The sequence below is a fragment of the Trichoplusia ni genome, chromosome 16 (genome assembly GCF_003590095.1).
Source record: "Trichoplusia ni isolate ovarian cell line Hi5 chromosome 16, tn1, whole genome shotgun sequence".
Taxonomy (NCBI): domain Eukaryota; kingdom Metazoa; phylum Arthropoda; class Insecta; order Lepidoptera; family Noctuidae; genus Trichoplusia; species Trichoplusia ni.
This window is the reverse complement of record NC_039493.1, coordinates 6,726,503-6,740,499: the sequence shown is the minus strand read 5'-3', so window position 1 is coordinate 6,740,499 and position 13,997 is coordinate 6,726,503. Positions and strand designations below refer to the sequence as shown.

The window sequence follows — 13,997 nt, the reverse complement described above, 5'->3', positions numbered from 1 at the left end:
CAGTCTTCTGTCAGCCACATAAGCTGTGTGCTCGTCCTTCGTCTCCGAGTAATTCTGGCTCTCCATTATAAACAAGAACAAAGTCACTCACACTCAAAAAACAATAAAAAGCAACTTAAAGTTTTCCAAATTTAAATTAAGAAACTTTCACCGTCCCAATTTGAAAATCGAATGCATTGTTCACTCAATAAAAAAAAAAAAAGTAGTGACAGCAATAATAAAAGCTCCCCGTATTTTAAGTGATAATTAATAGTAAATTTCCATTTTTCATCCTATAAATAACAAAAGTATCAAAAATAGACTCTGAATATTAAGTGCAAGTGTTATCCCTCCAAACAAACGATCAAAAGTGTATTAAAACTCTAAAACAAATAGTACATACTGTTCTGTGCAATTAAGTGTTTAACAAGTGATTGAACTAAAATATTATAATTAATTAGTGACTCTGAAAAGACCACAGTGACATTAAAGACATTATCTAATAAGTTTCGTGTATAACTGGATAATTATCGAAGAAACAAAAACTTTAGCAGACGTTAATTTTGGTTTGTTTACAATTTTCAAAATTCCTATCGCACCATAGACAAAATAGACCAAGAACCCAAAAATAATTTCTGACATTCTATACCACATTACCGATATACTAAACTGCATCCGACGTAAGACTGACATTCTCGACTTATTGACTGATTTTTACGGTTTATAAATATTGGAATGTTGCCAACAATAAAAAGTAAAGAAGAAATAGTAATATTTTTTTTTACGAAAAAATAAAATTTCATTTTAGTCAATATCAATATAATACCTACATTAAAATGGAGAATGTGACTATTCGACGACGACTAAGAACCTTTTCCGAAAACACTGGTGTCATTGAAAAGAGCCACTCCCTACTAAATTCAACCCTTTTAGACGACACTGGACTGAGTGACTCATTTATGCCAGCTATAGATACATCTTTGACATGCGATTTAAGTCAACAACTAGCTGCATCAAAAAAGGAGCTTGAATGCGCACATAATAAAATAGCTGACTTGAATGACCAGATAAGACATTTGAAAAATTTATTAGAAGAGAAAGACATGACTCTAAACAACACAATTTTAGATTCCCAAGTTGATGTAAAGAAAACACCTGAAAACATATTCCCATCTACGTTAATTAATAAAAGGATTACCGAAATTCATATGAGAACTCCTAGAATATCACCACTTCATGCAAGTACTGTAATATGTAAACAACCAGCCTTGAACAACAATGACTGTGGCGTTAAAGAGATTAACAAAACATTAAATAGTAAAGAATCGTCGCCCAAAGAGAAACCCAAGATAATCATCATAGGAGACCAACAGACTCGTGGATTTGCTCAAGAAATAATTCAGCAACGAGATCTTGCCAGATGGAATAATGTATACTCGGTACTGGGAATAACAAAACCACAAACAACTGGTACCCAAATTTTAGAGCAGTTAGACGACACTATAAAGACGCTTAAAAGTGATGACATTGTTATATTAGGGATAGGAAGCAATGATAAAAACCCTTATTTATTTTTATCTTCTCTTTGTTCAACTCTTAGAAAACTGAAAAATAACAAAGTATTTGTATTAAGAATTTTAAATAATGATTATCTAAATGTAGAATTACTCAACAACCACATTAAAGTACACCTAAAAAATTTCCATAATTGTACTTTTGTCGATACAATTGACAATATATATAGAGTTCAGGGAAGAAACATAATCTCTAAAAATTTTTTATGTGCTAAATTAAATATAGAAATTGATAACATTAATCTTCAGAAAATAATAACTAGACCGTTTATTAATTGTCCAAAAGAAATAGCAGATAATGTCCCAATTAATGTCAAAGATCCAAAATCTATACAAAGAACTATCCCAGATTATTTTAAAAAGCAAAACAGAATTCATAACTTGACTAATAATATAATAGATGGGCCTGAACTAACGAAAGCATTTTTTCGAGCCTAAACGTAAATGTACCTTACTTCATCAAAATATTGCCGGAGTTCTCAATAAAATAGACTTATTGGAAGTAACACTATCCGAACTGCAAGCTAACGACACTGAAATTGATGTAATCTGCCTCACTGAAACTTTTATACGCCAGGGGTCTGAAAATAACCTTATACTTAAAAATTTTAAATTAGTCTCAGCTTACTCTAGACCTCACCAACGACGAGGTGGAACATGCATACTTGTCAAAAAAGACCTGGATACAAAACTTTTAAATATAAAGATCAAGCCCTTGCCATACCATTTTGAATACTGTACAATAGAAATAACTTCTTTAAAATTATTTATCATTTGTTTATATCGTACACCCAATTCAAACATAAAAATTTTCTTAGATAATTTAAATCTCCTTTTGAAAAACATCGTGAAAAAAAATAGAAATGTAATAATATGTGGTGACTGGAACTTAGACTGTATTAAGGCTGATAAGCATTTTAAAGAATTAGAATCCATTTTATACAATTACAATCTTCAAAATCACATTAAAAAACCAACTCGAAAACTCTCCTGCATCGACCTTATTGCTAGCAACTTGTCCAATGTAGAACCACAAATTCACTACTTAGCTTTATCGGATCATGAAACAGGACAAAGCGTTTCTTTTGAATTACCTACATTTAAAAGCAAGCAAACTAAATCGTTCTGGTTTGAAAAAAGACGAGATCTTAGTGAAGACAATATTAAAATTTTTATAAATTACATTTCAGCTTTATCTTTTTCAGAGATTTACATTTTAGATGATACCAATGCGGCTTTTAATTATTTTCACGACTTACTGACCCTCTTTTATAATTTATGCTTCCCTGTACTAAGAGTTAAAATATTAAACAAACCACAAAAAAATAAATGGATCACAAAAGGTATAAAAGTAAGCAGTATTGTTAAAAGACGTTTATACCTCCAACATCGTTTAACACCTATAAATAAAAGGCAACACATGAGTATCTACAAAAGGTATTCAAAAACCCTTAAACGATGCATGTTAGAAGCACAAAAGTCTATAAATACTCAATACATAGTAAAATCAAAAAATAAATGCAAGGCGGCTTGGAAAATAATTAAAAATACTACTAAGGACCAAGATATCTCGAACGACATAGATTTAATAACACTTAATAAAATGACTTATACAGAACCCGACGTAATTGCCGACAATTTTAATAGATTTTTCATTGACACCACAAACAAATACATTGACTCCTGCCCGACTAACTACAATGACTACAAACCAACGTTACCTAATTTAGCAAACACCATTTACCTAAGTCCTACTACAGATACTGATATATATAAAACTATCCATTCATTAAATTCCACTAATTCTACAGGATTTGATGATATCAGTACTATGATATTAAAAAAGTGCGCAAAATTTTTGTCGCCTCCCATTTCTCATATCATAAATATGTCTTTTAACAAAGGACAATTTCCAACAAGGTTAAAGTTTTCTATCGTCAAACCTTTATACAAAAAAGGAGATAGAACCGATATGAATAATTACCGCCCAATAACATTAATTCCGGTACTTTCCAAAATTTTTGAAAAAATTATGCACGAAAAACTATATTCATTTTTAACTAATTTTAATATTTTAGAAAAACAACAATTTGGGTTTCGGAAAAACAAAAATACTACATTAGCATGTTTTAATTTACTTCAATTTGTTACTACTAGCTTAGACCGTAAAATTCCCGTAACTTCTTTATTTTTAGATATGACCAAAGCCTTTGATTTTGTGAACCATAAATTATTACTTTTTAAACTACACCGATACGGAATCAGAGGAAACGCGCTGGAATGGTTAGAAAGCTATCTAACCAATCGGCAGCAATGCGTAGAATTTAAAAAATTTGAGAAGCAAGAAAAGACTTTGTATCGATCCCCATATATTTTCAATAATTGCGGTGTGCCACAAGGTAGCATATTAGGACCCTTGTTGTTTTTGATATACATAAATGATATACCCAATGTAACTTCACATAATTGTATTTTATATGCCGATGATACTACTATTAGTATTCAATCTCGTTCTCAAAACCTATTACAGTACCAAGAGGAAATTAATAATACGTTAAATAACATTATAGAATGGTTGAAATTAAATAATTTACATATTAATATTAATAAAACAAAAATGATCCAGTTTCAAACATACAATAGCAAAAATTCCCAAATTCAAGTAAAATATAAAAATGATAGTATCGAAGAAGTTGATAACACTAAGTTTTTAGGTATTATAATAGACAAAAACTGTAATTGGAAAGCGCATATTGACGGTCTTTGTACAAAAATAGATAGATTTGTTTTTGTTCTCTATAAGATATTAAACGTGGCCGGAATTGAAGCAGCCATGTGCGCTTACCATGGATATGTTTCCTCAGTCCTCCGTTATGGCATAATAATATGGGGTAATTCTGTAGATACTATTAGAATATTTCGCGCCCAAAAAAGATGTATCAGAACATTATGTAGAGCACAACAACTAGATAGCTGTGTCCCACTTTTTAAAAAACTTAATATTTTACCTCTCCCAGCTCTATATATATTTGAAATTTGTGTCTTTGTTTATAAATATCCCTATCTATTTGATAAACATAATGATATGGTTTCTAGGCCAAGTAGAAGAATACACAAATTGTATATACCTCAACAGAGACTGCATTTGTTTTCCTCCAATGTTTTTTGTATGGCTATTCGTATTTACAACAAGCTACCTGATTATTTTAAATCTTTAAAATTTACTATATTTAAGGCAAAACTTTTTCAACTATTAAATGAAAAATGTTATTATTCAATAGATGACTATTTAAATGACAAACTGTGACCTTTTAGCTTATATGACATGTACCAATTCTGTTTTTTTTTTTATTTCTTTTTAATTTTTACTTTTTGTATTGTTACTAAAACCCCGTTTGCGATATGACATTTTTCTATTTTCATTCTAGACTTAATAATATTTGGACGCTGGAAACAGTAGAATATTATGGACTTTATTTTATGTAACACCTGTTGTAACAATATTCTTCCAAATAAACAAATTATTATTATTATTATTATTATTATTACAATGTTCATTTACTTCTATTTAAAAAATATTTCCGAATTCTTACCATTCGTCCGCAAATGCAATTTATGGCACATAATAATACAACAAACACAAAATTCGATATACTAAACATAAAAAAATACATTTTTAATTGTAAGCGCACACCGAAGGTTTTGTTTTGCTATTGATCAAAATGATTTTTTATCAAATCAACAAGTACCAAGCTTATCAATTATCACGAATGACGTACGTACGAGATATGGTGTTGTCTCACTTGTCTCAATAGTCAGTGACTGATGACGTATGCTACTTTAGTGATGTACTTGCTTATTGACTACAAAGCTACTAAGCGTGCCCTACTATTTATATTACAACTCGAGAATGGAATGGAATAAGATAGTTGCGCTTTATTTCCGTTGTATATTATTAATTAATCTTAAGTCGCGGCCTTATGCAACTACTCGAAACGCGTTTGAAGCGACAAACCTGGTCACGTGACCCCATTTTAAATATAAAAGAATTCCATATAGCATCGGTTTGGTATATTTCATGAAATTATGTCATATTGTAAAGATGCTGCTTCATGCAGTTGCTCGGCGCTCATTTGTAACGATAAATCTGGTCACGACGCCGCGACGCGACCCGAATTTTTAAGTCACTGGAAATGACCGTCGAACGGCTGCATGAGGCCGCACCTTTAAAAAAAACGAGAAAACCGTGTGAAAAGGTGTGTTCGCATTTTAGTGTAAACTCTTATAGAAAAAAAGTTTTTTTTGTTATCATTTAATAGTAAAAAACTTTTTGTTTGATCTAAATCAGCCATTCCGTTTCGAACTTATCAGAAGTTTAAGCTTATAGATTGGGGAGGCCTGTGTCCAGCCTTGGACGAATATGGGCTGATGATGATGATGATGATGATGAAGCTTATAGATTAAATAATATCTATACTAATACATAAAGCTGAAGAATTTGTTTGTTTGTTTGAACGCGCTAATCTCAGGAACTACTAGTTCAAATTGGAAAATTATTTTTGTGTTGAATAGACCATTCATCGAGGAAGGCTTTAGGCTATATACTATGAGGCTGCGACTAATAGGGGCGAAGATACAATGGAAAATGTGGAAAAAAGCAGGGAAAAATTATTCAACTTCGAGGGCTTCCGTTCAAAAAATCCTAACTTAAATCTTCTAACCACGCCGTCGAAGTCACGGGCAATACTTTTTCTTATAAAAATAAAACCTTGTACATAAGACTGCTTCAATATGATTATAATAAAGAGCTTTTAAAATTAAACAATTTGGACTTCCATTGAAAAGATAAACGGAGATTAAATATTTAAGTTAGTGAAAAAGAAATTGATTGGTCGGCGCTCACACCCAGCATCGGCACCGAAAGGTAAATCTTAATATATATAAATCTCGTGTCACAATGTTTGTCCTCAATGGACTCCTAAACCACTTAACCGATTATAATAAAATACGCACACCATGTGCAGTTCGATCCAACTTGAGAGATAGGATAGTTAAACCTCAAGTTATAGTCGCAATTTCTTCTAACCACGCGGACGAAGTCGCGTGCAACGGCTATACTTTTATACTAATATATAAAGCTGAAGAGTTTGTTTGTTTGAACGCGCTAATCTCGGGAACTACTGGTTCGGATTGAAAATTCTGACCATTTATCAAGAAAGGCTTTAGGCTATATAACATCACGTTGCGACTAATAGGAGCGAAGATACAAGGGAAAATTATTCATCTTTGAGGGCTTCCGTTGCGTGCGCTGTGAAAACGGTTCAAGATCTTCAAACCACGTGGACGAAGTCGCGGGCAACAGCTAGTCTTTACATAAACTTGTATCTTTATAACTATCTGTGACCGCGACGTGGTCCGCGTGATAAAGTGACTTTGGTCAGATTTTCACGAAAACCTATGACGAAGTATATGGGTTCCATAAAGTTAGGTCGGAAAACAGTCTATAATGAAACCTTTTTAAGAAAAGTATTTAGTTAATTCCTTCAACCTTGAAGGTTGAACAACCTTACAAAATAAGGTTATACAAATTTGTGGTAGGAACAGATAGCAATTATCCGGTAGTTTCGCAAAACCAGAAAAACATGTTTGCTTATCATTACGTCTATTGACAGCTTGTAAGAAGGTCACCTATTTACCTTGTACCGTGAAATTTACGAATCTATACTAATATATAAAGCTGGAGAGTTTGTTTGTTTGTTTGAACGCGCTAATCTCAGGAACTACTGGTTCAAATTGATAAAATATTTTTGTGTTGAATAGACCACTCATCGAGGAAGGTTTTAGGCTATACACCATCACGCTGCAAGGTCAAGCAAGCACTGTCCCAAAAGTAGCTGAACAACATAGTCGTCAAAAAGTGTATTAACACACGGCAACATTAAAAATATACTTTGTTAACCTAATTTTGTTTTTCTGCTGTTTAGTGACTTTTGACTGAATGATGTTCAGCGACATTTGGATTGATGGTGTACAGCGACTTTAGGAATACTAGTGCACATATACTTTTGAAATACACGTGTTTAACGACTTTTGTAAATTTCTAGTGTACAGGCTATTTTGTTTCCTAGTTGCGACTATAACTTATGACATTTTATTGTGAACAGGTGTTTGTAAAGTTGAGCTGGCTGTACTATTATATCTGATTTATTTAAAGGAGGCTATTGGTCTTGCAACTATAACCGACATCTAAGCGGTCGAAGCTGCGCGCAGCTGGTAGGACATAAATGTTATGGATCGAAATTAAACAAAATAATGCTTTACACTAAGAAGTTTAATAATTCACACGCACAATTCAGTGCCATTACACCAAACCGGCAAGTCGAGACGAACATAAAACAGATCCCGTACGGGGATCACAAGTAGAACATGCCAGTGTTCGCCTCCCGCCGCGCGCCTCTGATTGGCGCCAACATAAAATATTTATCTCCTAATTATATTTTATACATTAGCCAAGAACAACTGCGCTTGCTCTTGGGTTTTCCTTATCTTCTTTAATGCTTTTGAAGATAAGTGTTCCTTCCTGAACATTGATGCGATGTAAGAGTGCAGTTTCCTCACCAACTCGAGGCGAGTCTTCTTAAGCGGGCCCCCCGTGGGCCGCGCGCTCATGAGCCTCTTGTGGTAGAACACTAGCTTCTGAAGCATTATGGGATGTTTACTGGCAGTGGCCACCTCCTTCGCCTTCCCAACATTCTCTTTATTTCCATTTTGTATTGGCTGAATTTGTTGTGTTGGAATGCTGTTTACTTTTTTCATCAATCTATTTATTTTGAGAAGTTTCATTCTTTCCTGTCTTTTTTCTTTTTTATCTTTTTTTGATGAAGTAGTAGTTTTCGGCATGTGATACATTTTTAGTAAATCCGTGTAGTCATTTCTGTGGAACGCGGTAAATATAGTTGTGTAATGTTGACCGATCTCCTTGCGAAGTTCAGTCGGTATGGTTTTTTGTCTCAGATTCATTAGTTTCTCTTGAATAGAATACAACTCACTCACGTGTTCAGAGCCGTGGGCAAGGCCAGCTTGACCGACAAGTACCATGTTTAATTTCTTGAGCATTTGATTAATGTGCCCTCTATTATTGGTGAGCTGTTGTGGGTTGACGACTTTCTGTTTGAGGAGTTGCTGTTGACGATTTTGAAGGTACATCAACTCCTTGTACAGAAGAGTAGGGTCTCCTATATCCTCTTTTAAAGAGTTTAATGCTTTATTCAGTTGCCGAAGCAGATTATTTCTGTTCTTAGGTATCATGCTATAGTCCTGATGGTCACTTTTATTCTCATGTGTAGTGTCACCTTCATTACTTGGCTTATTAACACTATCTTTTCTTTCTTGAGGTTTGACCCAATCCCTGAGCTCTCCTTGGAAAGCTTCTTGATCCACAAGCTTACCCTTAATACTCAAAAATGATTTGATTTCAGCATTGTCTACCTCCACACCGTGTTTCTGTGTGGTGACTCTCAGCCAGGCTTTACCTTCTTCAGTGTTGAGTTTGTCAATAATGTCGTTTGTAATGTAAATTCTCGCGGAAGTAATAATGTCGCTCGTATCAGAGACTTCATTGTCTTGAATCATATTTCCTTTTTTGTCATGATTGGGCTGAGCTGACTGGAATGAAGTTTGCTGCCTTCTCTGCAGGAGCTTGATTCTTTACGTTGTCACTCTTGCTAGTATCCTTCTTGTGATTGTCGTCGGCATCTTTGCTAATGGAAGTCTTTCTCTGCGGCGTGACTGGGCTCTTGGTGTTGCGGCGCTCAGTTTCCTCGCAGGTGGATAGGTTCCTCTTCTTGTTGACATGCGTTTCGTGCGCGGAGGGCGACTTGGAGTGTCGCTTGGCGGCGTCGCTGCGGGCGGGCGCGGCGGGCGCGGCGGGCGGCCACACGGCGCGGTAGCAGCACACGTAGGGCGAGCTGAGCGCCAGCCCCGAGAAGGGCAGCGACACGCGGCAGGCGTGCACCAGGTGGCCGCGCCGCGAGCAGCCGCTGCAGTACAGCTGCTGCTGCTTCTTGTTGGACGTGCAGCGCTCCAGGGCTGTGTTCGTGTCCAGCTGTTCAAACAAGACGTTCATATTATATCGCAAGGACAATATTTTTTCATTTGTTTAATTTTTATTAAGGAAAGCAACTCCCGCAGTGAGGAATTTAACCCTTGTCTCGCGGGGGTTGTTCTGAATATTTGTATTCAGTTTCAATGAAACTTTTAAATTAGGTCTTGCGACATGCCGCATATAAAGCACAGATATGTAACAATTAATACTAACAGTGTTGTGGTACCGCCGCCAGAGGTCGGGGCAGTGGCTGGCGGGGTGTCCGCTCTGGCCGCACTCGGAACACGTGATGCTGCCCCAGTTGCAGCAGTTGCGGCACATCGACGAGTACATCTGATTCGGCGAACCGCACTGCAACAATGCAAATAAAACATTTTCATTAAGATTTCCTAATAAATAATAACATCATTGAGGCTCATATTGTGAATCCGAAATAAAAATAGGTGATGTGAATAATATTTGGACTTGGTTTACAACTAAAAAAGCTTATAATTAGGTTTACTAAAAAAAGCAGTCTTTATCGCAAAATCACCTATATCTTGTAGTGCAACAAATGAACAATAAATTTTGTTTTTTAAGATTGGTACGCACTAATTGATAAAATAGTGAACTCACATTGACACAAATCTTCCTAGGACACCGGGGCTCGTAGTGTCCGGTGGAGCCGCACATGTAGCAGACGGGCGGCTTGAGGCGGCACGAGTCGTCGCGGTGCCCGGCGCGGTTACAGTAGTTGCACCTGGAATGTAGTAAAATAACTGAGCTATAGGAATGATGACTGGGTATAAAAAGAAAAATCTAATACCCTCAGTTAGATAATTGAAAAGTATTAGACACGTATTTTTTCCTTTTTCAGAAAACTAAAATTGATAAAGAATAACTGCTTTAAATTTTAGGAGGGGCTTGAGATTTAATGATATGGTAAAATTTGTGATGTCACGCGTAATCATGCGTATCCATTATATGTATATACAATTAACTAGAAGGCGGACACTGGAAAAGTTATCATCCCTATTCTGTCGTATCTGCATTATCGTATATCCAATCATTTATCATCATTGATGTATCGGACAATACCAGGATAAGTCGTGCGGCTCGACATTTAAGTATTTTGTGCACACGAGTCTTAGGGCCCATTTACATTGTTGGCGATCATACCCGACCTGCCCACCTGCACAGTTTATTGCAACTTTCATGGTATTTCTAGCATCGGCTAAATGCGCCCTTAATATGTAGAACACAAATTTTTGTATTGAAAAGGTTCAGTACCTCACAAATCATCATCATTGGCCTAGTCTTTTCCCAACTATGTTGGGGTTTGCTACCAGTCCAACCGGTTTCAGCTAAGTACCAGTGTTTTACAAGGAGCGACTGCCTATCTGACCTCCTTAACCTAGTTACCTGGGCAACACGATACCCCTTGGTTAGACTGGCTGTCAGACTTTTTCAAGCTTCTGACTACCTGTAACGACTGTCAAAGATGTAGGAATAACAGCCGGGACCCACAATTTAACGTGCCTTCCGAAACACGGAGGAACTCGTTATGACAAAGATGGTCACCCATCTACGGACCAACCGCGTTAAGCATAGCTTAACCTGTGATCGAATCACTTATGCGGTTATAGCTTAGCCACGAGCTCCTTTGTTCAGTACCTCACAAACATACGAAAAAACATTATACGATTATGTTGTCTTTTTTCGTCATTGCAATTGCAGGTACGAATATTTTGCAAACATAAACTACCTACTACTTGTTATACAAAAAGATGACTTATAATATAAGAAATGTTTGTTTCTCGAAACATTATATTTACAAGTATTTATCATAACAGTATTGTATATAAAACAATGTACTTACGTCACTTTTCTTTTAACAAGCGATGGCATCCTGTCTTTAGGATCAATCACCCACAGGCTCTTATCACCTAAAATTAATGACATAATTGTTATATGTACAATAGTCATTATTCATTGTTCTAGAAACAAGATAAGGTAATGAATTCCAATTAGTAAGGGTTATTAGCTATAATTAATAACTTTGTTAGCAGTGATAACTAAATATAATGTAGCTTAATAGTAATAAGTTATACTTTAACTTTAATTTAGTAGTAATAAGTAAATATAATGTTAGGCACATATTTTAAATACCCCTCCTATGAATATTAAGTGGGTAACCTTCTTTCAGTAACTCAAGTCTTACAAAGATAGAATCCCAGTTTAAAATGGATATTTTAGCTAAAAATGATTATGCATCTTTGAAATCTGGTTAGGAAGTAGTAAGTAGTAGGGTGGTAAATATTAAAAAAAATACTCGTTTCATATTATATTATTATAACTGTCGTATTATAACTGCTTAAATAAATTTACCTTCTTATTCATTTCTAAAACCTGAAGGTAGTAGCAAATTTGCAAAACATTTCTAGTTTTTTTAGCATTTTACCACAATACCTTTGTTCATTTAAGAAGAAACTAATAAATATGACTTACGTGACATGCTCTTCTGTATTTCCCTGTGATTAAAATTCTCTCCTCCCCAGCTCTCATTGTAGAATTTCTCCATTTCGGCGCGAAGAGTTGTTAGAGAGTATCTTCGTCTTTTGCAAACCTTGTCTTTGCCTTTAAGATTGTCAAAATCAAGGTCCTCGTTCAATATTGCAGGTATTTTCGTTGAGCCAAACTTAGAAATATTGTTTTCGGATACATTTACATCTTCAAAATCATCTATTTCTGTAAACCCAGAGACATTGCCCATGATAATGCTTTCATGGATTTCAGAGTCATCTAGGGTTAGGCATTTATCATTGCCAGTGAGATCTACCACAGATATAGTTTCAAATGTTTCATTACCCTGGCTGGACTCATTTCTCTTGGAAGTTTTTGACAGAGGCTCTGTTATTTTATCCAATGACATATTGCTGTCTGAACTGTCAATATCATTTGTTGGTTTCAGTTTTGAGGTATCCTTTGTACATTCAGATAGATTTGAATCAGATTCATAAACATCAGTGCTGGGTAGACTTTTATCAGTAACAGTGTATGAGCTCCTATTTTTATCAATTGATTGGTTGCTGTCAGAGTCATACACATCAGGATTCGGAATACTTTTCTCGGTCACAGTATACAATTTAGTTTTCTGACGTTTATTCTTTGCCTTACTTTTCGGTGTTGCAAAACACACATCACTTGGTGTGGTCTTGTCTGGAGTAGCTTCTGCTACTGGAGTAGATGTCACAGCTTCTTTAGATTTTTTCTTTTTCTTTTTTTTTGATGGTGTACTTTGAACAAGTAAGTCAGACCCATGAAGACTGAAATCAAAGCTGGGATTGTCTGGATGTCGAGAGGATATGTTCAAGGCTATACAATCACCACGGATGAACTCGTCAGACACTGAAGACACCGCAGATGGGGCAGGACTTGCTGATACTTCTCTTTCCCTTCTGGTAGATGACTTTTCAACACTCACTTGATTCTTTATTGGAGATATAACCGGGTTGACAATTAGTAGTTCATCTTCATCTGAGCTTTCAATAGTGATGGTAGGTTTTGGTGGTAGCGCCACTTCCACTACCTCATCTTCATCACTAGATTCAAGAACTACTGGTTTTTCATCATCATGGTCAATAATTTCAATGGTTCTTTTTAAGTTTTGTGGTACAGGTGACTGGAAAATAGACAAGTCAACAGCGGGTGGTTTTAGGGGCGAATCACGTTTTTCTTCTTTGGGCTTCGGTGTTTGGTTTGTTTGGGTCACATCAGGTTGTTTGTTGTTGTTAGCGAGTGTTGTGGGCTCTTTTGATGTGTTCACCTTTTGGTACGGAGTTGTGGGTTCGCTGGTGCGCCAGTAACGACGCAGCGTACTTCTCGGCGCGGTGTCCACTATACTTAACCCATCGCTCTGGCTTGTTGCTAAGTTACCCTCTGTCTCATCCACATGATGTAGCATAGCATACAGCCTTTCCTCCAAATCATGCTCATTAAGTTCCTAAAAAAATAACAAATGTAAAATAACCACACAATAACGTTGCTGTATTGTGACACAACAAAAATATGGTAACATTGGTAACCTAACAACTCACCTCTTCCATGTTTCAGCAGCGAATTTGAACTAAACAAAACTCCACACGAGTTTAACATAATCGTAAATGTTATTTGGAATAACTGTTAAAGTGGTGACAGCATTACAAGTAAATAAAAAGGAAATTTTGTTATTACGGACACGTCCAACACTCCATTGCGAAAGGTGACAGATTCGTTCAGGGTTACCGCACTAAAGACTATTATGTGTTTTGAAAACATTTTTAAAATCCTAAAAAATCAATAATACACCTACTGAGATTTCT

General features: G+C 35.6%; 1 pseudogene; it reads right to left on the bottom strand.

Moving 5' to 3' along the window:
• Positions 1 to 7,866: 7,866 nt before the first annotated feature.
• On the bottom strand, positions 7,867 to 13,916 carry LOC113501662 (annotated as a pseudogene).
• Positions 13,917 to 13,997: the final 81 nt, after the last annotated feature.